General features: G+C 36.4%; 1 long non-coding RNA gene across 1 annotated transcript in view; it reads left to right on the forward strand.

Moving 5' to 3' along the window:
* The window catches only part of LOC309607158, a 681,872-nt gene that overhangs the window by 1,755 nt on the left and 656,190 nt on the right, over positions 1–23,927 (forward strand). The window contains exon 2 of the long non-coding RNA XR_014232286.1: positions 9,359–9,417. This is a non-coding gene — a long non-coding RNA (uncharacterized lncRNA). The remainder of the gene's footprint in view (positions 1–9,358; positions 9,418–23,927) is intronic.

Raw genomic sequence — 23,927 nt, forward strand, 5'->3', positions numbered from 1 at the left:
CATCATGGGGTTCTACCTTCATGACATGAAAGGTCCCACCTCCAAACACCATCATATTAGGGCTTCAACATCTGAACTTTAGGGGGACACAAACATTTGTTTGGAAGCAAATAGGTTTGGGAATAGACACTTGGATCCGGCTTATGATGTGTATCCATGCAGGTAAAAAAGTCACTTAATTTTGCACTGAAGTACACATGTGTGATATAAAAACCCATTTTTGAGAGCAGGTTTAGAGGGAAGGAGATAGGAAATTGATTTTATGTAGAAAAGTACCAAGGAGTAATGGTACATAGGGTCTGGAATCAGACATGAATTCATATCAGTCTGAATTCATAGTTCTACTTGGCTGGTTTCTGACCATGGGCAACAGTAGGTAACATTCATTGAGTTATTACTATGTGCCAGACACCATTTAAGAATTTTACATATACTAATTCATTTAATTTTCATAATAAGCTATTAATACTTGAAACCTTATTGAAATGGTCCATCAAGGGTCATTTTAGATTCAACTAAATGTTCCGACTCACAGGACTCTCATAAGCTGCACGTGTCATTAGGTTCACTCAGAAGGTCACAACCTGCCAGCACAGAGGCTTCAGATGTTCTTTGGGAATAGTGCACGCAGGCAGTTATCACATGGTAGGTTATTACACAGTAGGTTACAAAACTGCCTTGAAGTGTTCTTCTTTGTCTTCCCAGAGGATGGCTCAAATGCAAGAGGAGATCCTTATTAATAGGGTGTGGGATCATCCTGAATTAGAAGTCTTAAACCCCATTGGAACCATAGGCTTGAAGGTAGTCACCTAGTAAATATTTTATCAGACATGGCTGTATACTTGCTGTAACTTCGGAGATAGTTACTTAGGTAATGCAACTGGGTATAGTATAATTGAGGGATGTAAGGAAGGTTTAGGTAAAGTGGAACTTCAACAGAAGGAAAGATTACTTGTAGCTGGGAAGATCAGAGAAAGCTTCATGGAGAAGGGGCTACTTGCCATAGGCCTTGAAGAATGAGTAGGATTTATGAGATTAGGAAAGGGTATTGCAGGCAGAAGGAATAGCAGGAGTAAAGGAATAAAGGCACGTGTAGAGAAAAGAGTATTTTCATGTTGGATAGAGGTCAGGTTCATTTCATTTTTCAGGAATTGTAAACAATGAAGGAATTTTGCAAAAATCCAAAGAACATGCTGTCCTTTCATTTTAAGAAACATTTTTGAACACTGAGTACATGCACAGTGCTACATTTGCCAATTTGGGGAATGTACCATGAAGAAGACATAGTGCCCAAGGAGAGCTTCCAATCCAGTAAACAAAGAACTATATACACCCAGAAATTACTAAGAACTATAAGAATGTTAAGAAGGAATTATATGAGCGGTGAGGAGAACCACACTTGCTGCTTATTATGCTGTTTTTCTTTTTGACTCTTTCTTGGTAATATTGTTTGACCTTTGGAAAAAGTGTTTTGAAGGATCCATTCTATTTTTTTTTCTAAAGCTGTCAGTGATGGTGCTTCCAGAATAAGATATTCAGTTCATGTCCTGCCTTCAGTTTAATTTGTTTTTATCTTTCTGGCAAAGGATCCCAAAGTATTTTATATAAGTGTGATATTAAAATAATGAGAGGGTGTTTGCAGGCTGATATAACCAATCTTCAGAGTGCCAAGCAGTCAGTCTTTCATTTTTTCCAGGTCTAAAAACCTATCTTATTTCCTCCAGACACCTGTTCTTCACTTACTGGAAGCCCGAATCTTCAAAATTTGTCCTGAAAACCATTATAGCTACTTGGTGAAAAAAAATGTATCTCTGGACAGTAATGAGTTGCCCAAATTGACTGTTATAAATAAGGCTTGGACCTGATCATTATGTTGATTATTCAGATTTCTTCTGGCTTTTTCACTGGCAGGAAAGAAAATAATCTGGTCAATAATAAATTTAAAAATTAAAGAAAATACAATATAGTAAAACTCTAACATTTTATATATTCAATTATCTTTAGCTAAATTATGGAGTATGGCCATATGACCTTCCTGTTTTTTAACAAGAGTGGCCTTTAACTGACATGTTATCCTTAGGCTTTTTTGGCCAGTGTTTTAATGAAGTTTTGCATGATTTTGTATTCAGAAGCCATTCTTTCATTAAACCTCACTAGCATTATCTGAGCTTAATCTGGGATATACTTTACAGCCAGTGATGAAAGGTCTAAAGTTAGCAGAAATTATATATTTATTGGTGTTAATGATAGCATGAATAAAATAGTTTGGAACATCTTAGCTTCCTAATAATAACTATCACTACCCGATGTTAACTAGGCCTAGGATAAGCACGAGATCCTCTCATCAAAGAAAACTGTATAAATGACATCATTTTGAAGAGATTAAAACATAGTAGTTGATACTTTGGAGGGTTTCTGCCCAACTTGTTGAATATTTCATTTCTGAGAACATGCCAGCCCTACACAGCCCATCTCTTGGGCTGAGCTCACTGCAGTCATATTTATATTACACAACCCCTAAGCCTTGGCCCAGACTTTTGACCTCTGGATGCACACCTGATTCAAGCTAGACCAATCAGATTCACTTGATTAGTTGAGACCAAGAAACAGCTAAAACTTTATAATTTGGGAGCCGAGAGGTAGCTTTATTCAGTATATTGATAAAGAAGCAGAGAAAAGTCAGTCTTCCAAGAGAAAAATAGAGCAGACGAGTAACAAGGAGAGAGGACTTTTTAGTTCCTGATGCCTGTTCATTTCTTGTTCCAATCACTTTTTGATTCACACAAGATATTCATATTCTTATAACAAATTCTTTCTTTGGATTTAGGTTAAGTTAGTGTTTTCTGCTACTTTAGTCAAAGAATTTTGACCAGTGAAAATGATGGCATTATTACAGGCATACTTAGGAGATACTGTGGGTTCATTTCCAGGCCACTGCAATAAACTTTATATCACAAGTGAGTCACACGAATTTTTTGGTTTCCCAGTGCATATAAAAGTTATGTTTACACTATACTGTAGTCTATTAAGTGTACAATAGCTTTATTTCTAAAAAATGTACATACCTTATTTTAAAAATACTTAATGGCTAAGAAATGCTAACCATTATTTGAGGCTTCAGCAACTTGTAATCTTTTTGCTGGTGGAAGGTCTTGCCTTGATGTTGATGGCTGGGATTCATCAGGGTGGTTGTGGTGTCTGTGGCAGTTTCTTAAAGTAAGACAATGATGAAGTTTTCTGCGTCGATTGACTCTTCCTTTCATGAACGATTTCTCTGTAGCATGTAATGATGCTTGATAGCATTTTGCTCACAGTACAACTTCCTTCAAAATTGGAGTCAGTCCTCTCGCATCCTCAAACTGCTTTATCAACTAAGTTTATGTCATATTCTAAATCCTGTGTTATCATTTCAAAAATCTTCACCAGGAGTAGATTCCCTGTCTTCCCTTTCAAGAGACTGCTTTCTTTGCTCATCCATAAGAAGAAACTCCTCACCCTTTTAAAATTTTGTCATAAGATTGCAGCAATGCAGGCACACCTTCAGGCTCCACTTCTAACTCTAGTTCTCTTGCTATTTCCCCTACATCTGTAGTTTCTTCCTCCACTGAAGTCTTGAACCCCTCAAAGTCATCAGGAGAGTTGGAATCAACTTCTTCCAAACTCCTGTTAATGTTGATATTTTGCCCTTTCCCCATGAATCAGGAATGTTCTTAATGGCATCTGGAATGGTGAATCCTTTAGAGAAGTTTTTCAGTTTATTTTGCCTATATCCATCAGAGGAATCACTATCTATGGCAGCTATGCTTTACAGAACATATTTCTTAATAAGACTTGAAAGTCAAAATTACTCCTTGATCTGTGGGCTGCAGAATGGATGTTGTGTTGGCAGGAATGAGAACAACATTAATCTTGTGGTACATCTCCATCAGAACTCTTGGGTGAGAAGGTGCATTGTCAATGAGCAGTAATATTTTAAAAGGAATTTTTTTTTCTGAGCAGTAGGTCTCAACCTACTTAAAATATTCAGTAAACCATGGTGTAAACAGATGTGCTGTCATCCAGCCTTTGTTATTCCATTTGTAGAGCGCAGGCAGAGTGGTTTTAGCATATTTCTTAAGGGTCTTAGGAATTTTGGAATGGTAAATGAGTATTAGCTTCAACTTCGAGTCACCAGCTGCATTAGCCCCTAACAAGAGAGTCAGCCTATCTTTTGAAGCTTTGAAGCCAGACATTGACTTGTCCTCACTAGCTATTGAAGTCCTGGATGGCAACTTCTTCCAATATAAGACTATTTTGTCTCCATTGAAAATGTATTGTTTAGTGTAGCCACCTTCAGTAATTATCTTAGCTAGATCTTCTGGATAACTTGCTGCAACTTCTTCATCAGCACTTGCTGCTTTGCCTTGAACTTTTATGTTATGGAGATGGCTTCTTTCCTTAAACCTCATCAAACTTTTCTTCTGCAGCTTCCTTACCTCTCTCACCCTTCATAGAATTGAAGAGCTTAGGCTTTAACTTAAGGGAATGTCGTAGCTGGCTTGATCTTCTATCCAGACCACTCACACTTCTCCCATATTAGCAATAAAGCTGTTTCACTTTCTTATCATTTGTGTTCACTGGAGTAGCACTTTTAATTTCCTTCTAGAACTTTTCCTTTGCATTAACATCTTAGCAAATTGTTTGGCTCAAAAGGGCTAACTTATCTCATCTTTCTACATGCCTTCCTGACTAAACTTAATCATTTCTAGCTTTTGATTTAAAGTGAGAGATGTGTGACTCTTCATTTGAAAGCTTTGAGGTCATTGTAGCTTTATTAATTGGCCTAATTTCAATATTGTTCTATCTCAGGGAATAGGGAGGCCAGAGGGGAGGGAGAAAGGTGGAGGAATGTCCATTCAGGGGAGTAGTCAGAACACACACATTTAGCAGTTAAGTTCACTGTCTTATTTGGGTGTGTTTAATGGCACCCCCAAACAATTACAATAGTAACATCAAAGGTCACTGATCATAGATCACTGTAACAAATATAATAGTATTGAAAAAGTTTGAAATATTGTGAGAATTACCAAAATGTGACACAGAGACATGGTGTGAGCAAATGCTATTGGAAATATGGCGCCGATAGACTTGCTTGATGCAGGTTGCCACAAACCTTCAATTTTGTAAAAAACACAATATCTGCGAAGCTCGATGAAGCGAAGTGCAGTAAAATGAGGTATGCCTCTATTACCATTATTATTATTAGAAAGTTTGGGCTGGATAACCAGCTGCTATTGCTCTGTACAGAAGTTGATGTTATGAATTTTTGTTCATTTAAAAAGTTGGTAAGCTATGCTTTTTTTTTAAATTAATTAATTAATTTATTTATTTTTGGCTGTGTTGGGTCTTCATTTCTGTGCGAGGGCTTTCTCTAGTTGCGGCAAGCGGGGGCCACTCTTCATCGCGGTGCGCGGGCCTCTCACTATCGCGGCCTCTCTTGTTGCGGAGCACAGGCTCCAGACGCGCAGGCTCAGCAGTTGTGGCTCACGGGCCTAGTTGCTCCGCGGCATGTGGGATCCTCCCAGACCAGAGCCCGAACCCGTGTCCCCTGCATTGGCAGGCAGATTCTCAACCACTGCGCCACCAGGGAAGCCCAAGCTATGCTTTTTTAGCACTTTGTCTTGCTGATGTGTCTTCACTAAATACCGTCTCCTCAAAATAATATGAATAAAAATTTACATCAAAAAGTAGTAAAAAATATAAAATTTCTGTCTAGTGGAAGGGATAATAATATAGCAATAATAGCTAGTAGTTATAGTACTACTATATGCCCAATATTGTAAAAAGACAGCAAAATAGAAAGTAAACTGGACAGAAAAAATGTCTTTTTAGTACCTAAAGTTTTATGTCAAAGTATACTGCATGTAGATCATTTTGCAATAAGAGAAAATATGGCAATTGATTAAAATAAGTTGAGTTATATTTTACAAAATTATGATCCTGTGTTACTTATGCTTTCCAAAGGATAGTATTTTATGTTTTTGAGTTTCGACTGCTAGTAAATATATGTTTTCAGCAGAATAAAAAACTTGCCTCTTGTCCGATGTTTTTATCATGGCATTGTGGTTTAATGAAATCCATAATTTCTCTCATTGATGTGACAACAAAAAACATCAAGATATAATCACAATCAGAATGTTGTTAGTGTAAGTACTTTAGTTGTAAACTAAATATCCAGTATTGATGATTATAGAATATTAACTCATAAAAGTATGCAATCAAATGGGGATTGTTTGATAATAGGTGCAGAGGTGAAAGAAGCCAATTATGTATTTATTTAACCTAAAATGTATCAGCAGGGAATAATTTCACTCACCAAAGACCTGTGATCAAATTTATTATCAGGTGTGTTCAACTGTTATTACCAAGGCTATGACAACAGACTTGCTCTGTTTTCAACTTGATCTAGAAAGGCATAGCCTTTCAATGAGTTATGTTCGCACATTTTCATTTTGACTTAGGAAGGAAGCTTTGCTTATTACCTCTAAGGATACCACCTATAGGCAGAACATAATTTTTTTCTTTTTCTTTGCCATGCTGAGTGGCCTGCAGGATCTTAGTTGCCTGACCAGGGGTCGAACCCGGGCCTTGGCAGTGAAAGCATCAAGTCCTAACCACTGGACTGCCAGGGAATTCCCCATCATGTTTTTTTAAAAGTACTAGACGTTTCTTCTCCCCATTTATAATGAAGCACAGGGGCCAGCCTCTTCTACTTGTAGTTTTGAAAGCAAAGATGTGTATCCTTTGAAGTTTAGTACCACAAATGTCCTGCTACAGAGAAATTTACCCAGAACATTTAAGCCCAGATCTACAAGGGTCTATAGGATAATTTCACCAGATACCGCCAAGTATCATCTGAGATTAGAATTCTTAGAATTTCAGCTTCTAAATTTCAGCTTCTTGTAATTCCTCATTTCTTAACTTTCTAGACTCATATTAGCGTTTTCTCTCTAGTATCTTACCAGCTCCAATTCTGGTATTTGGAAGGAGAAAGGAAATGAATCCGAAGAACACAAAGACTAATGCAAAGAATTCTACTCAAGTGCCCAAGACTAACTTGGTTAAAGTTTCTCTGGGGAAATGCTGATGATTCATACTTATTTTTAGATATTTCAGCCAAAATTTGGTGTGAAAAGAATCCTACAGAGTAAAAAACCTTTTTCTTTTCCATTTTCTCAGTAAGTGTTGGTGTGTTAAAGTCTACGTTGTTGCTATGAGTAGGTGGATCTTCGGGTATGAACTGAGGGGTACTATGGAGATTCTTTTTCTCTCCCCACCCTCAGAGTCCAGAAAGACCTTCCCCAGTGTCTGCTGTAATGCCTGAAACCTCCATCGTTAGAATTTCTCCCATTTGTGGTAAGCATTGCTTTCTCCTTGCAGTGCTCTTTTAGAACTCCAGTACTCCTGGGAGAGAAAAAAATGATAAACACATATATGTCTTATCATATTGCTTTCCTTCATGATAAGGAGATACCTTGGGAGGCCTGAGAACTTAGAGGAACTGTAGAGGAGGAGAAAAAAAATGCCACACAGATCAAATAAACATTTATTGAGCACTTACTAGATTCTTTAGCAATGTTCAAAAATTTCTGTGATGATAAAAATGTTCTTTCCAGCCGCATGTGATTATTGGTTACTGGAATATACCTAGTGTGACTGTAGAACAGATTTTTAAATTTTATTTAATATTCATTAATTTAAATTTGATTTAAATAGCCACATGGGGCTTCCCTGGTGGCGCAGTGGTTAAGAATCCACCTGCCAATGTAGGGGACACGGGTTTGAGCCCTGGTCCAGGAAGATCCCACATGCCGCGGAGCAACTAAGCCCCTGCACCACAACTACTGAGCCTGCACTGTAGAGCCCGCGAGCCACAACTACTGAGCCCATGTGCCTAGAGCCCGTGCTCCGCAACAAGAGAAGCCACCGCAATGAGAATCCCGCCCACCACAACAAAGAGTAGCCCCCGCTCGCTGCAACTAGAGAAAGCCGGCGTGCAGCAACGAAGTCCCAACACAGCCAAAAATAAAAATAAATAAATAAATAAATTTAAATAGTCACATGTAATTAGTGCCTGCTGTATTGGACAGCACATTTATAGGCAATATACTAAATACTATATACATTTCTTATCTAATTTCAGCTCTATGAAGTAGGCAATATTATCTCTATTGTACAAGATTCAGGAATTGAAGTTCAGATAAATTAAGTAATTTTTTTCATGTACCCCACATGTATGAGTGATAGAGTGGGATTTGGGCCCAGGTCTGAAACTGCCTCTAAAGACAAAGTTTCTCACCATTTGTTTTGAAAAATCTTAGCCATATTCAGAAACTGCCTTTCTTCCAGCTGCTATGGAGGAAATAAAGGATTAGAAATAATGGGATTAAAAATATATATACAATATTTTGTCTTATTTGAAAATATAGTAATTTACGTAAGTAAGGGCGTTATTTAACTTGAGAGTTTTTTTTTTTGTTGGTGTTTTTTTTTTTTTTTTAGGTCTGTGCCCTTGGGCTTTGAAAAAACAATAGATGATTAATTATTCTGCCTCAAAAGAAATCTTCATCTCACTGCTGGGTCTCCTAGTCCTGAAGCCTGACTACTGAGAACAGTCTCTTAGGCTACTGAGGTCTCTGCCTTGTGACAGTCAACTGCTATTACTATGATTTTACTAATTTTGAGTTACCTGAGAGAGGGGGTGAATAATAGAAATCAATTGCATATGTGATTCTGTCTCTGTCTTGGTACTAATCAAAGTGTAGAGAAAATCACCAATTTATGAAGGGCCATAGAAGCGATTTCTAGTTCTACTCTCTTTATCTTTTAAGCATTTTAAATAAGTAAATGGAGGCAACAAAATTCTCAATTCCTGTGCCACTGAGAAGAGGCAAAATAGGTGGCTCTTTGAATGGCAGAACCTTTCAGCTTCACAATAGAAGGCCAAAAGTTTATTTTTATGGGAGATCAAACTTTCTTTGTAATAGTTGGAGGGTTTTTTCCGTGTCATTCTAATCCTTCCACTGCCAGTTATATATTATAACTACACTATGTGGTTAATAAGTGACTGGTTATATCTTGCAGCTCTGAATTTCCTTCTCTAATTCTGATTCTAGCTTTAATCCCCTCAGTTGGAAAGTCTCACCTTTCATTTAGCTGTCCCATTGTAATTTTAATTTGCAGTGTTTTTTTAGTCAAATATTTTTTAAACCTATTTGCTTTAGTAAAGTTTTAGCTCTGGAAGATGACATTTTATATTCTGGAATTCACCCATGAGCTCAGCTTAGAGGAACATTGAACATAATGTGCTTTTTTACAGAGCCTGGAAATTACAGAGTTGATGACAGGGGAAACCACTTCTCTCTGAAGATGAAATCTGTGAGTCTTCTCATCACCTCTTAGCAAATTAATTAAGTTTTCCTCAAAAGTGGGTTTTTTGTTTTTACTTGGTAAATAAAACAGGAGGTTCAGATTGTGTTTTCTAGACCCTAGATTTTGTAGGTATTTGTTGCTGGGACTTTTGTCTGAATGAAGTCTGGCAGTACCTCTTTAGGTGAGACACTAATTTTACCTTTGCCCTGGCACTGAGTCCAGCCATCTGCTCTCTGTCTGGATTCAAAAACAAAGAGAAAATACAAAGGATAGCTGACTTGGTGGTGACAGCTGTTGGGAAAAAGAATCATTGTGTTTGACAGTGTCCTTTGGAAACAGACCAGGAAGTGAATCAAATACAATGTATTGCTTCATCTTACAGATGCCTGCAGGTTAGTTGGAATTTTAATTTCTGACTCACCCACCTTATTTCTACTTCTGGAGGAAGCCCCTCCTGTCACACACTATGTCATTGACATGTTCTTGGATAAGGGTAGACCAACACATCGCAGTAGTTATTTCACTAAACAAAGTGCTTGCATCAGCCAGTGCCTTGTGGATGTGCTATTTGTTTCAGCCTCTGTGTATTTTTAAACCAGAAATGGACAGAATTTGTATATTCTAGGGCAAATGGTCATCTTAGTTTTATTACTAAGCCAATATTTTACTTTTTCCTCCATTAAAAAACATCTCTGTGTAGCTAAGTAAGGAAAAACTTATTTTAGATGAATAAATTTACATTTGAGCAATTGGAATTTTATTCCAAACCATCTGGAGTAAATCATTTTCCAGTCTGTTTTTGCAACTAATTAGAACAAAACCAGAAAATTGAAACAACTAATTAGTTGCAATTAATTAGTTGTTTCAATCTTTTGGTTTTGCTTTTTAGCAAGCAAATGAAGCTATAGCAGATCCTTAAACATAGTTAGTTATTGGAAGCAGCCTTATAGCTAAAGAAACACCATATTAGGATTGCAGTGAGGTAGGTAAAGAGATATGAGGGTGACATCTACCTTAAAGGATAAGGACTTTTCTTGTGTTCCTTTTTGGAAAGTGTCTGGAATTCATGATAATTTGGTTTTCAACTTTGTGCTTGGAAACTTAATTTTGTCTTTTCCCAAAGGAAAGGGCCAATCAAACAGGAGCACAGGATCAATGAAAGTTGTGGTAAAAAGCTACTTTATTTTGTTCCCTTGGAGAAATTTAAAAAGCTTATTCGCTAAACATGAAACCAAGTTATCTATTATTCACAACAAATGTTTTCTGGAACAAAGTGAGGCATAAATTATATATTTTGCATTATGAAATAAACTAAAAAGAACAAGGAGAAAGGAAGGCACTTTAGACTGAATCAGAATGGGAGAGAAATGCAGAAGGAAACAAAGATCTGTATCTATATCTCTCTAGATCTATACTTATCTAGAAAATATATCTAGAATTTTTATCTAAATGAATATTTCTAGAAATTTTAGAGATAAAATCTATCTATCAATTGATTTAGAGCAGGAAGAGGCAAAGAAAAAAAGTCTGGGTTATTTATAAGTAAAGAGTTTATATTCCTGGTAATGATCTGTCCTATTGTTAACCTGGGGCTACTATCAGTGTTAACATATCTTAAAATATTCCATTGAAATTCTTGATTTCATTTGTCATTTAACAACTGAGTATTTATTGAGGGATTTACTACTTGCAAGGCACTGTGATGGGGTATGGAGATTGATTATAATATTTGGTTAGCACACACTATATGCCAGACACTAGACACAGCCTTTTATGTGGGTTATTTTGTTTAGTCCTTACAACAGTCTTGTGAGGTAGGAGCTGTCCCACCTCTCCTCACTACATATTACAAGTAGAGAAAATGAGATGTGGAGAAGTTAAAGATGATTAAAAATATTTTTTTAAAGTATCTTGATTTGTGGTGTTCCCTGATTTCTGTTGTATAAAAGTACCTACCATGACCAATTTCAAGCTACCGACAGTTTAACAAATGGCTTGCAAAATTTCTGAGTATTAAACTGTTGGTGAGAACCCGTGTGAGCCAGTTTCAGTACACATTGTCTACATGTCCTCAAAATACTTACAGTGAGTATAAGACTAAGTAATGCCAGCTAGAAAATAAGAGGAACCAGGTAAGGTGGCATGGAAGTTTAGAGCAGAGATGCATTTTCATTTAGCCATTTTCTTGTAATTGTAATTTAGAGATGATTCTATGATGTGGACATTTAAAAAAAAATTTAACATTGGTTTTATTCGTTAGAATCATTAAATTCAATCCAAAGTGCATATCTATATAACATTATAAAAATCTGTCCTCTTGTTAAATGTTTGAAAATTCCTCAGTCTGTCATATTTTACAACAGTTACTTGTTTTTAAACTACTCTATTTTCCAGCAAAAATCTAAAATATCATAAAATAACATTTTAAATATTTTAATATTAATTGCAATTTTATGTTTAAACCAAATGAAAATAATCTTCTTGCGTTGCATACAGAACAATTGCTTTCTGAATTTTCTCTCATATAACCCTATGAAATCCCATACCATTCACATTCATATTTGTTCATTTAGCAAATATTTATTCATTACATGAATGCTTATTAACTGCCTCCTGTGAGCATGCTGCTGTGCTAGGCCATAAGTTTGTATATTCACTGTCTCCAAATAAGGGTGAGAGATAGGCAAACAAAAATATTTAACTCAGAAGTTGGTCAAAGATACAATAGAAGTAATACCCAGAGTAAAATTACTTACAGGTAGTCTATAATTTGGTGATAAATAAAATGTTTCACAAATAATGATGGGGACATTTATTTATTTATTTATTTATTATTAATTTTTATTGGAGTATGGTTTCTTTACAATGTTGTGTTAGCCTCCACTGCACCACAAAACGAATCAGCCATACACGTACAGATATCCCCTCCCTTTTGGATTTCCCTCCCATTTAGGTTACCACAGTGCATTAGGTAGAGTTCCCTGTGCTATACAGTATGTTCCAATGATGGGGACATTTAAACTGCATTTTGAGTAATGGGTAAGATGTGAAGATGTGGACTTAGGGGCAGAAGAACTGAAGGCGGTAGGAAAGCATGAATAACCACTGTTTAGTGTTTTCTATCCTCTCATTCTTAAAATGTGCTTTTGGCTCTGAAAAAGCAATACCCTAACAGTCCACGAGGTGGTAGGATAACTCTATCCTTTTCTCCATTTAAATGCAAATGATAAAATACTAATTTTACTTAAGCTGGACAAGATTTTTTTCCCCTGTTGAAACTAAGAATTTGCAAGTACTTGCAGCAATTGATGAGGCGTTTCAGAGAAATGCTTCCTTGTGCCGTGATATGTTTAGTTTCACATTTATATGCAATCTAAGAGAAATTCACATTCAAGGTATAACTTCACTAGGTACGGAATTCTAAGATGACTGAGTGAATAAGTTTGACAAAGAAATAAAAGAGTATGCAGAGGTACTAAACTTGGGAACATATTTTATTTGTTTGAGAGCTAAGAATTAGCTTCCTAAGTTTCAGTGTGATTAAAAAAACAAAACCAACATAATTTAAATTTATTCACCCGGTTTGAATGACTAGATGTGCCAGTCATTATGACATGTATGATTCGTGTATTTTGCTTATATCTGGGTCTCATTATATCTAGATCTGCCAATAGTTGCAAAAATGCAACTCAGTCAATTATAGTACAAGTTTTAAAACATGTTGTTTTTATCAATACAATTTACTTGACGTTAGAATCATTTCTAATAAGAAATATTCATTTGTAGCATTTGTTCATTTAGCTCTTCAGCACGTTTATTGGGAACCTGTTGTATGTTGGCCATTGTGCTAGGTGCTATTAAATTAAATTAATTAAGTTTCATGTTTGGTTGCTTTTTTTTTAAAATTAACTTTAGTGTTTAGAACAGTTATAATTTCACAAAACAAAACGTGAAGATAGTACAGAGTTCCCATAAACCCCCATCCAGCTTCCCCTCTTATTAATACTTTACATTAGTAAGGTATGTTTGTTACAACTAATGGACCAATACTAACTAAAATCAATATTGTATTCATATTTTCTATTAGAGAATGTTATTAAAAATGAACATCTGGGCACTAGGTGTGCTTCTTGCTTCTGGAGTGTTGTTGGTTTTAGGCCCTCTCAGATGACAAAGCAAGAGAATATATGTATATATGAGTTAGTATACATACATACATATGTGTATGTACATACATGAATTCATACTGGTGTTTCCATTTCTAATCTAGTACCACATGGATCATTCATTCACATGTCTCCTTCCCTGCATATCTTTATTTATTTATAAATTTATTTATTTATTTTTGGCTGCATTGGGTTTTCTTTGCTGCGCGCGGGCTTTTCTCTAGTTGTGGCGGGCGGGGGCTACTCTTTGTTGCGGTGCGTGGGCTTCTCATTGTGGTGGCTTTTCTTGTTGAGGAGCATGGACTCTAGGCACGCTGGCTTCAGTAGTTGTGGCTCCTGGGCTCTATAGAGTGCAGGCTCAGTAGTTGTGGTGCATGGGCTTAGTTGCTCCATGGCACGTGGGACCTTCCCGGACCAGGGCTTGAACCCGTGTCCCCTGCATTGGCAGGTGGATTCTCAACCACTGCGCCACCAGGGAAGCCCTATTTATTTATTTTTAATTGAAGTATAATTGACTTACAATATTATATTAGTTTCAGGTGTACAACATAGTGGTTTGATATTTTTATACATTACAAAATGATCACCACAATAAGTCTAGTTATCATCCATCACCACACAAAGTTATTACAATGTTATTGACTGTGTTTCCTATGCTGTACATTACTTCCCCATGAGTTATTTACTTTATAGCTGGAAGTTTGTATCTCTTAATCTCCCCCACCTATTTTTCTTATCGTCCCACTCTTCCTCTCCCCCTCTGCCAACTGCCAGTTTGTTTTCTGTATCTATGGGTTTGTTTCTGTTTAATTATATTTGTTTATTTATTTTGTTTTTTAGATTCCACATATAAGAGAAATCATATGTTATCTGTATTTCCCCGTCGGACATATTTCAGTTGAGCATAATAGTAACCTCTAGATTCATCCATATTTGTTGCAAATGGCAAGATCTCATTCTTTTTTATGGGTGAGTAATATTCCTGTGTGTGTGTGTGTACCACATCTTCTTTATCTATTCATCTGTTGATGGAGAGTTAGGTTGCTTCTGTAACTTGGCTACTGTAAATAATGCTGTAATGAACAGGGTGCATATATCTTTTTGAATTAATGCTTTTGTTTTCCTTGGAAAAATACCCAGAAGTGGAATTGCTAGTTCTTAGGGAAGTTCTGTTTGTAATTATTGAGGAACTTCTGTAGTGTTTTCCATAGTAGCTGTACCAATTTCCATTTCTACCAACAGTGCATGAGGGTTCCATTTTCTCCACATCCTTGACAACATGTTATTTGTTGTTGTTGCTGTTGTTTTTTTTTCATGATAGCCATTCTGAGAGGTATGAACTGACATATCATTGTGGTTTTGATTTGCATTTCCTTGTTGATTAGTGGTGTTGAGCATCTTCTCAAGTGTCTGTTGGCCACCTGTATGTCTTCTTTGGAGAAGTGCCTATTCAGGACCTCTGCTTTTTTTAAAATCAAGTTGTTTGTTTTTTTGATGTTGAGTTGTATGAGTTCTTTTTACATTTTGGATATTGACACCTTATCAGATATATTGATTGCAAATACCTTCTCCCATTCAGTAGGCTAGCTCTTCATTTTATTGATTGTTTCCTTTGCTGTGCAAAAGCTTTTTTGTTTGATGTAGTCCCATTGTTTATTTTTGCTTTTGTTTTCCTTGCCTAGGAGACAGATCCAAAAAAATATTGCTAAGACTGATGTCAAAGAGCATACTGCCTATGTATTCTTCCAAAAGTTTTATGGTTTCAGGTCTTACATTTAAGTCTTTAATCCATTTTGAATTTATTTTTGTATATGGTGTGAGAGAGTAGCCCAGTTTGATTTTTTCACTTGTAGATGTCTAGTTTTCTCGACACCATTTATTGAAGAGGCTGCCTTTTCCCCATTGTATATTCTTGCCTCCTTTGTTGTAGATTAATTGCCCAGAAAGTGTGGGTTCACTTCTGGGCTCTCTGTTCTGTTCCATTAGTCTATGTGTCTGTTTTTGTGTCAGTATCATATTGTTTTGATTACTGTAGCTTTGTAGTATAGTTTGAAATCAGGGAACGTGTTGTCTCTAGCTTTGTTCTTTCTCAAGATTGTTTTGGCTACTCATGGTCTTTTGTCATTCCATAAAAATTTTAGAATTATTTTTTCTAGTTCTCTGAAAAATGTCCTTGGTATTTTCATAGGGAATGTACTGAATGTATAGATTGCCTTGGGTAGTATGGTCATTCTAACAATATTAATTCTTCCAGTCCATGAACACAGTATATCTTTCCCCCTGTTTGTGTAGCCTTCCATTTTTTTCATCAGTATCTTGTAGTTTTCTGAGTATAGGTCTTTTACCTCCTTAGATAGATTTATTCCTAGGTATTTTATTCTTTTTGGTGCAGTTGTAAATGGGATTGTTTTCTTAATTTCTCTTTCTGATAGTTAATCGTTAGCATATAGAGAAACAACAGATTTCTGTATATTAATTTTTGTATCCTGCAAGTTTTTGAATTCATATGTTCATTCTAATAGGTTTTTGGTGATGTCTTTAGAATCTTACATATATATAGTATATAGTGTCAGGTCATCTGCATAAAGTGACAGTTTTACTTCTTTTTTTCCATTTTGGGTTTCTTTTATTCCTTTTTCTTGTCTGATTGCTGTGGCTAGAACTTCCACTATGTTGAATAAAAGTGGTGAGAGTGGGCATCCTTGTCTTGTTCCTGATCTTAAAAGAAATCCTTTTATCTTTTCACCATTGATTATGGTGTTGGAAGTGGGCTTGTCATATATGGCCTTTATTATGTTGAGGTATGTTCCCTCCCTTTGTTGAGAGGTTTTATCATAAATGGATGTTGAATTTTGTCACTTTTTCTCCATTTATTGAGATGATTATATGATTTTTATTCTTCAGTTTGTTAATATGGTATATCACATTGATTGATTTGCAGATAATAAACCATCCTTGCATCCTCCCTGGGATAAACCCCACTTGGTCATGGTGAATGATTCTTTTAATTTCTTGTTGAATTTGGTTTCCTAATCTTTTGTTGAGGATTGTTACATGTACATTCATCAGTGATATTGTCCTGTAATTTTCTTTTTCTGTGGTGTCTTTGTATGGTTTTGGTATCAAGGTGATGCTGATAAGTTTGGAAGCATTCCTTCCTCTAATTTTTTGGAATAGTTTGGGAATAATAGGTGTTAACTGTTCTTTAGGTGTTTAGTAGAATTCATCTCTGAAGCTGACTTGACCTGGTCTTTTGTTTTTTGGTAGTTTTTACAAATTACTTATTCAATTTCATTACTGGTAATTGGTCTGTTGTATTTTCTATTTATTCCCGATTCAGTCTAGGAAGATTGTATGTTTCTAGGAATTTATCCATTTCTTTTAGGTTGTCTAATTCCTTTGGTGCATTATTATTCACAGTAATCTCTTATGATTCTTTGTATTTCTGTGGTGATGTTTGTAACTTCTTGTCTTTCCTTTCTGATTTGTTTATTTAGGCCTTCTCTCTTCTTTTCTTGATGAGTCTGGCTAAAGATTTATACATTTTGTTTATGTTTTTGAAGAATTAGCTCTTAGGTTCATTGATCTTTTCTATTGTTTTTTAGTGTCTATTTCATTTATTTCCTCTCTGGTCTCTATTATTTCCTTCCTTCTACTAACTTTAAGTTTTGTTTGTTCTTCTTTTCCTAGTTTCTTTAGGTGTAAGGTTAGATTGTTTATTTGAGATTTTTCTTATTTCCTGACTGGTATGCTTGTATCACTATGAACTTCCCTCTTAGAACTGCTTTTGTTGCATCACACAGATTTTGGAACATTGTGTTTCCATTTTCATTTGTCTCCAGGTATTTTTTGATTTCCTCTTTGATTTCTTCAGTGATCAATTGGTAGTTTAGTAGCATATTGTTTAGCCTCTACCTGTTTGTGGTTTTCTGCAGTACTTTTCCTTATCGTTGATTCCCAGTCTTATACCACTGTGGATGGAAAGGATGCTTGATATGATTTCAATCTTAAATTTATTGAGACTTGTGGTGGTCTAGCATGGGATCTATCCTGGAGAATGTTCCATGTGCACTTGAAAATAATTTGTATTCTGCTATTTTTCAATGGAATGTTCTATATATACATCTATTAAATCTATCTGGTATGATGTGTTTTTAAGGCCAGTGTTTCCTTATTGATATCCTGTCTGGATGATCTGTCCATTGATGTGTTTTCATTATCAAAGTCCTTTACTATTATTTTCTTCCTGTCAATTTCTCCCTTTTTGTTTTTGCTTTATGTATTTTGGTGCTTATATGTTGGGAGCATAGATATTTACAACTATTATATCTTCCTGTTGGATTGATCCCTTGATCATTATGTAACGTCCTTCTTTGACTCTTGTTATAGTATTTGTTTTAAAGTGTTTTGCCTTTTATCAGTATTGCTACCTCAGCTTTCTTTTTGTTTCCATTTTCATGGAATACCTTTTTCCATTCCCTCACTTTCAGTCTGTGTGTCTTTACCTCTGAAGTGAGTCTCTTGTAGGCAGCATATAGATGGGTCTTGTTGTGTTGTTTTTATGTTTTGTTTTGTTTTTTTTGGTCCATTCAGCCACTCCATGCCTTTTGCTTGGAGCATTTAGTCCATTTATGTTTAAAGTAATTATTGATAGGTATGTACTTATTGCCATTTTAATTGTTTTCAGGTTTTTTTGTAGTTCTTTTTTTTGTTGTTGTTGTTGTTCTGTTCTTCTTTTGCTCTTTCCCCTTTACATTTGATGACTATTTTGTGTTGTATTTGAATTCTCTTCTCTTTTTTTGTGTGAATGCAATTATTATAGATTTTCGTTTGTGGTTACCATGAGGTTCATATATAACAACATTTATAAACATATGTGAGGGACTTCCCTGGTGGTGCAGTAGTTAAGAATCCACCTGCCAATGTAGGGGACACGGGTTCGAGTCCTGGTCTGGGAAGATCCCACATGCTGTGGAGCAACTAAGTCTGTGTGCCACAACTACTGAGCCTGCGCTCTAGAGCCTGAAAGCCACAACTACTGAAGCCCACGTGCCTAGAGCCTGTGCTCCACAATAAGAGAAGCCACCACAGTGAGAAGCCCATGCACTGCAACAAAGAGTAGTCTCTGCTCGCCACAGCTAGAGAAAGCCCATGCACAGCAACGAAGACCCAATGCAGCCAAAATAAACAAACAAACAAATAAATAAATATATTTTAAAAACAGTAAAAAAAAAAAAAAAATATATGTGATTATTTTAAGTCGTTGATTTCCTAAGTTCAGACACATTCTAACAACCCTGCATTTTTACTCTCCAACCATGTTTAATGTTTTTGACATCATATTTTACATCTTTTTTGTTTGTGTATCCCTTAACTACTGATTGTGGATATAGATGATTATACTACTTTTGTCTTCCTACTAGTTTTGTAAGTGGTGGATTTACTATCTTTACTGTATATTTACATTTATCAGTGGGATTTTTCCTTTCATAATTGTCATATTTGTAGTTGTGGTCATTTTTTTTCCTCTTATAGAAGTCCCTTTAACATTTCTTGTAAAGCTGATTAGTGGTGCTAATCTCTTTCAGCTTTTGTTTGTCTATAAAACTCTTTATTTCCCCTTCAAATCTGAGTGATAGCCCTGGCAGGCAGATTAGTCTTAGTTGTAGGTTTTCCTTTGCATCACTTTGAATATATCATGCTACTCCCTCTGGCTTGCAGTTTCTGCTGAGAAGTCAGCTGATACTTTTGGGGAGTTTCCTTATACATGGCTAGTTGCTTTTCTCTTGTTGCTTTTAAGATTCTCTCTTTATCTTTAATTTTTACATTTAAATATATTGTGTCTTTGTGTGGACTTCTTTGGGTTCATCTTGTTTGGGACTTTTGTGCTTCCTGGACCTAGGTGTCTGTTTCTTTTTGCAGGTTGGGGATATTTTCATCTATTATTTATTTAAATAAGTTCTCTGCCCATCCCCCATCTTATCCTTCTGGGACCCCTAAGATGCAAATCCTTGATGTTGTCCTAGAGGTCTCTTAAACTGTCCTCACTTTTTTTTTTTTTTAATTTTTTTTTTTTTATTTATTTGTTTATTTATTTATGGCTTGTGTTGGGTCTTCGTTTCTGTGCGAGGGCTTTCTCTAGTTGCAGCGAGCGGGGGCCACTCTTCATCGCGGTGCGCGGACCTCTCACTGTCGTGGCCTCTCTTGTTGCGGAGCACAGGCTCCAGACGCGCAGGCTCAGTAATTGTGGCTCACGGGCCTAGCTGCTCCGCAGCATGTGGGATCTTCCCAGACCAGGGCTCGAACCTGTGTCCCCCGCATTGGCAGGCAGATTCTCAACCACTGTGCCACCAGGGAAGCCCTGTCCTCACTTTTAAAAATTCTTTTTTCTGTTCAGCCTGGGTGATTTCCACTCTTCTGTCTTCCAGTTTGCTGATCCATTCTTCTCTATCATCTAATCTACTCTTGATTCCTTCTAGTGTATTTTTCATTTAGTTATTATATTCTTCACCTATGCTTGATTCTTAAAAATATTTTCTAACTCTTTGTTAAGCTTCTCACTGTGTTCATACATTCTTCTCCTGAGTTTGTTGAGCATCTTTATGTGATTACCTTGAACTCTTTATTGGGTAAATTGCTTATCTCCACTTTGCTTTGTTCTTCTGGGGTTTTGTTTTTTTCCTGTTTGGAACATATTTCTTTGACTCCTCACTTTGCCTGTTTCTTTTTGTTTATTTCTATATATTAGGTAGGTTGGTTATGTTTCCCAATCTTGAAGTGGCCTTATGTAGAGTTCCTATGGAGCTTAGTAGCACACTCCCCTCTAGTCACCAGAGCTATATGCTCTAGGAGTGTCCCCGATGCTGGCTGCATGGGCCCTTCTGTTGTGGGACTGATTACTGTGTGTGCACTGGTAGGCAGTGCTGGCTCCCTGCTCAGTTGGCTGCCAGGTTCTCCCTTGTATGGTGGCTGCTGGCCTGTAGGTGGGCAGGGCTGTGTCCCAGGTTGGCTGACTCTGGTGCCTAAGGAGCCAGGGCTAGTGCTGGCCCACTGTTGGGCAAGGCTGGATCCTGGGGTAGCGGGCTGCAAGCCTTGGGAGATGGGCGGTGCTAGATGCTATTTTAAATGGTCATTTATTGCACATTGTGCTCTAGCTAGAAACTTTACAACTAGACATTTACCTTGTATGGATGATAGCACCAAAGAAAATGAGTTTAAGTTAAGAGAGATTGTAGTTCCAGTCTGTAATAGTGTAGGAAGTACTGGAATGAATGATGGAAGGTGGGTATATGTGGGGGGGTGGTACTTCCCAGGAAATCTTTAAGAACAGGTGAGGTGTAATTAAGGCCTATACTTGCATGAAGGCATATATTTAAGCCCTGTCTCTTAGGTTCCTTCCAGTTTTATTTCAAGTTTCTTGATGTTGGAGCAGTAATGCGAGAACATTCCCTTAACACGTCATCTGTGAATGACCAATGTACACCAAAGTGGCCAAATATGCTCCTTGTTCTCATAGATCATTTCCTCAGTTTCATAGGATAGGCCTGACGATTTAATTAGGCAGGAAATGTGGGGCATGTTTTGGGAACTGGAAACTGCTTTTTCAGTTCTAAGAGGGGAAGGAGAGCTGTAGATTCCTGACCGCCATCCCCAGGTGAGAGTGTCCTGGCCTCCAGCTGCTCTTTTACCTGCAGTCTGAGGTTTATAGGCTTCCTTTATGTCACTATCCTCCTCCCAATCTCCACCTCAACTCCCAGTTGTTGTTTTTTATCTAGTTCAGTTCTGGCTTCACTGGGATAAGGTTAAAATAGCCCTCCCTCTGAATGTGATGTTATTACAGCCCACCAGGAGAAAGTTATGCTACATACTTTTTCTGCTACAGAGCTGAATAGCAATGTATAATGGGATAGCACTGGTAGGAAGAACAAAAAGCACTCTATGGGCCTGAGGTTCTTCTTGATTCTCATAGATAAATAGTAAATAAGAAAGGAGTAAAGTAGAGGGAGATTTGCAAAGTTCCAAAACCATTCTTATTGGTTAAATTTAAATTAAAGTTAAATGTTTTTACAAATAGAAGGCTGCGTAACTTCTAGTTTTTGAATGAGGTGATTATATTGCAACACTAAGCTAGGTTAGAAGGACTAACTAGATGCTAACCCTACAGGAATAGCTCACTGTTTTGGGATGGAGGCCAATCATAGTTCAGTTAACCCTTGAACAACATGGTTTTGAATAGCACAAATCCACTCATCTGCAGATTTCTTTCAGTAAATATGTACTACGGTGCTACATGATCCAATTTGTGGTTGTGTGACTCCATGGATGTGGAACTGTGGATACAGAGGACAGACTCTACAGTTATATGTGGATTTTCAACTGCATGGGGGTGGGGGGTTGGTGCCCCTAACAAGCTCATTGTTCAAGGGTCAACTGTAATTCTTTCAGAATCCTTCCCAAAAGTTTTAGAGTATTTATTTTTTAAGTGGAAAGACATACAGAACAATTATTTCTGCTTCTTAATTCTTTGCCTGAAGCTGATGATATTTTTGTGCTATGCCAAGAGGGAAATTCTGTCTATGCATAGTTTCTCTGCTTGTCAGTACTATTTGCGTACTGCTCAGATATATTTGCTAAGATTAGGAAACTGGCATTTATGCATCAATGATGAAGCAATTAAGAACTTGGTTATATCATTGGACCTAATAACCTCATCTTTCCTAGGTGTTTTCTGATGAAGTCGTTCTAAATGGTCACAAACCTGTACTGAAAATAGCAGGTGCCTGAACTCTTAGGGGTCATTATTTTGCTTTTACACAGATTCATCTTTAAATTTTTCATGCCATCGTAGAGTTGGGAAAGGGAGCTCAGAAGATGAGGAGAAAAGAAAGCATGTATGTCAGAGCAGCAGTGTGAATTATCCAAATCCATGAATTATCAGAAAGACTTCAAAAATCATCCTATTTTCCTATACTGGATGATTTGCTAATTTACTTTAAGCTCTGCTTAGTTGATAATAATGGAATTTTCTAACCACAAACAGCTGGCTAATGCAGAACTAACCAAGGTGACAAGGAAAAGCACTCTATGTTTTAAATCTGTTATTCCCAAAATGCACTGAGGCACCTTAGGGAGCCTAAGGGGAGCTCACAGGGGTACTGCACGTTATTTTAAATATTCAAGGGGAACACAGTATACTCAACATCTGTGCCAATAATTAGCTCTAGGGTAGTTCAGTTTCAACCTTAGATCCTCCTATATTCCTTTTGATTAGGTCATATCTTTGTGAAGTTGGGTTTTGGTGATTACTGTGATAAAGCAAGTACCAGTGACAATCAACAGGAAGTAAGAGCGAGTTTTCAACCTGATTCTAAGGTTTGAGGAGTTGTGTAGTGACCAGGAGGCACACACATCTCATTAGTAAGTAACTGTCCTTAAGAATAAAATAAAAAAATTTTCAATTTATGTGAATTACCCTTCCAAATGGCTATTAAGTTGTCGGGACATATATAGTTGTTTGGATCTAACAGAATTCATATTTTCTCCTGGCTTAGGGATGTCATGAAAAAATTAGTCAGGCACAAAGGTTACCATGATCCAAAAAAGTTTGGCAACCTATGGGTTAAATGATTTTTAAAAATTGGTTTTGGTTTTCTTGTTTCTTCTTAAAAGCTTTTTGTACTTTTCCCCCATCATTTTATCTAAATGTACAAATGTAATCATATACCTATTTTTTAAGGTATTTTCTGTTTCTGCTAGCTTTCCTCTACCTCCTCCTTCTACCTCCCCACTTCCCTACCAGGTAGGAACCTGATATATGTCATTAGCAACCTAGTGTATATCTTTTTATATCTGTCAAGGATATGCTTCTATAAGACATATATACATATTTATTTAAATATACAAGGCTGGGAGGCGTTACTGTTTTATGAAAACTAGAGAATGTTAGTTATGAAAGGCAAATATTATGAAAATAATTTTAACCTTGCAGACCCACTGTAGTAGTCTCAGAGATCTCAGGGGTTCCTAGGCCATGGTTTGAGAGCATTTGCAATAGATATACTTTTACAGCAAATGAAAACCTAAATCTGGATTGCAGTGATACACCCATAGCAATGTTTTTTTTAAGTTCTATATAAATACTTCATATCTAAAAATGCTTGATGATTTTTATCTACAGTACATAGTGTTATAAATGTATATTAAGTGTCATGGTATGTTATGGATTTTTCTTCATATTTTTCATTTACTTTATTGACACTGATAAAATATCTTTTGAACTTATAATTGTTTTAAATACTCTAGGGTATGAAACTTATTTGTAATATTCTTTTGATTTTTTTTTTTTTTTTT

Source organism: Balaenoptera borealis (assembly GCF_965194805.1).
Source record: "Balaenoptera borealis genome assembly, chromosome: 12".
NCBI lineage: Eukaryota > Metazoa > Chordata > Mammalia > Artiodactyla > Balaenopteridae > Balaenoptera > Balaenoptera borealis.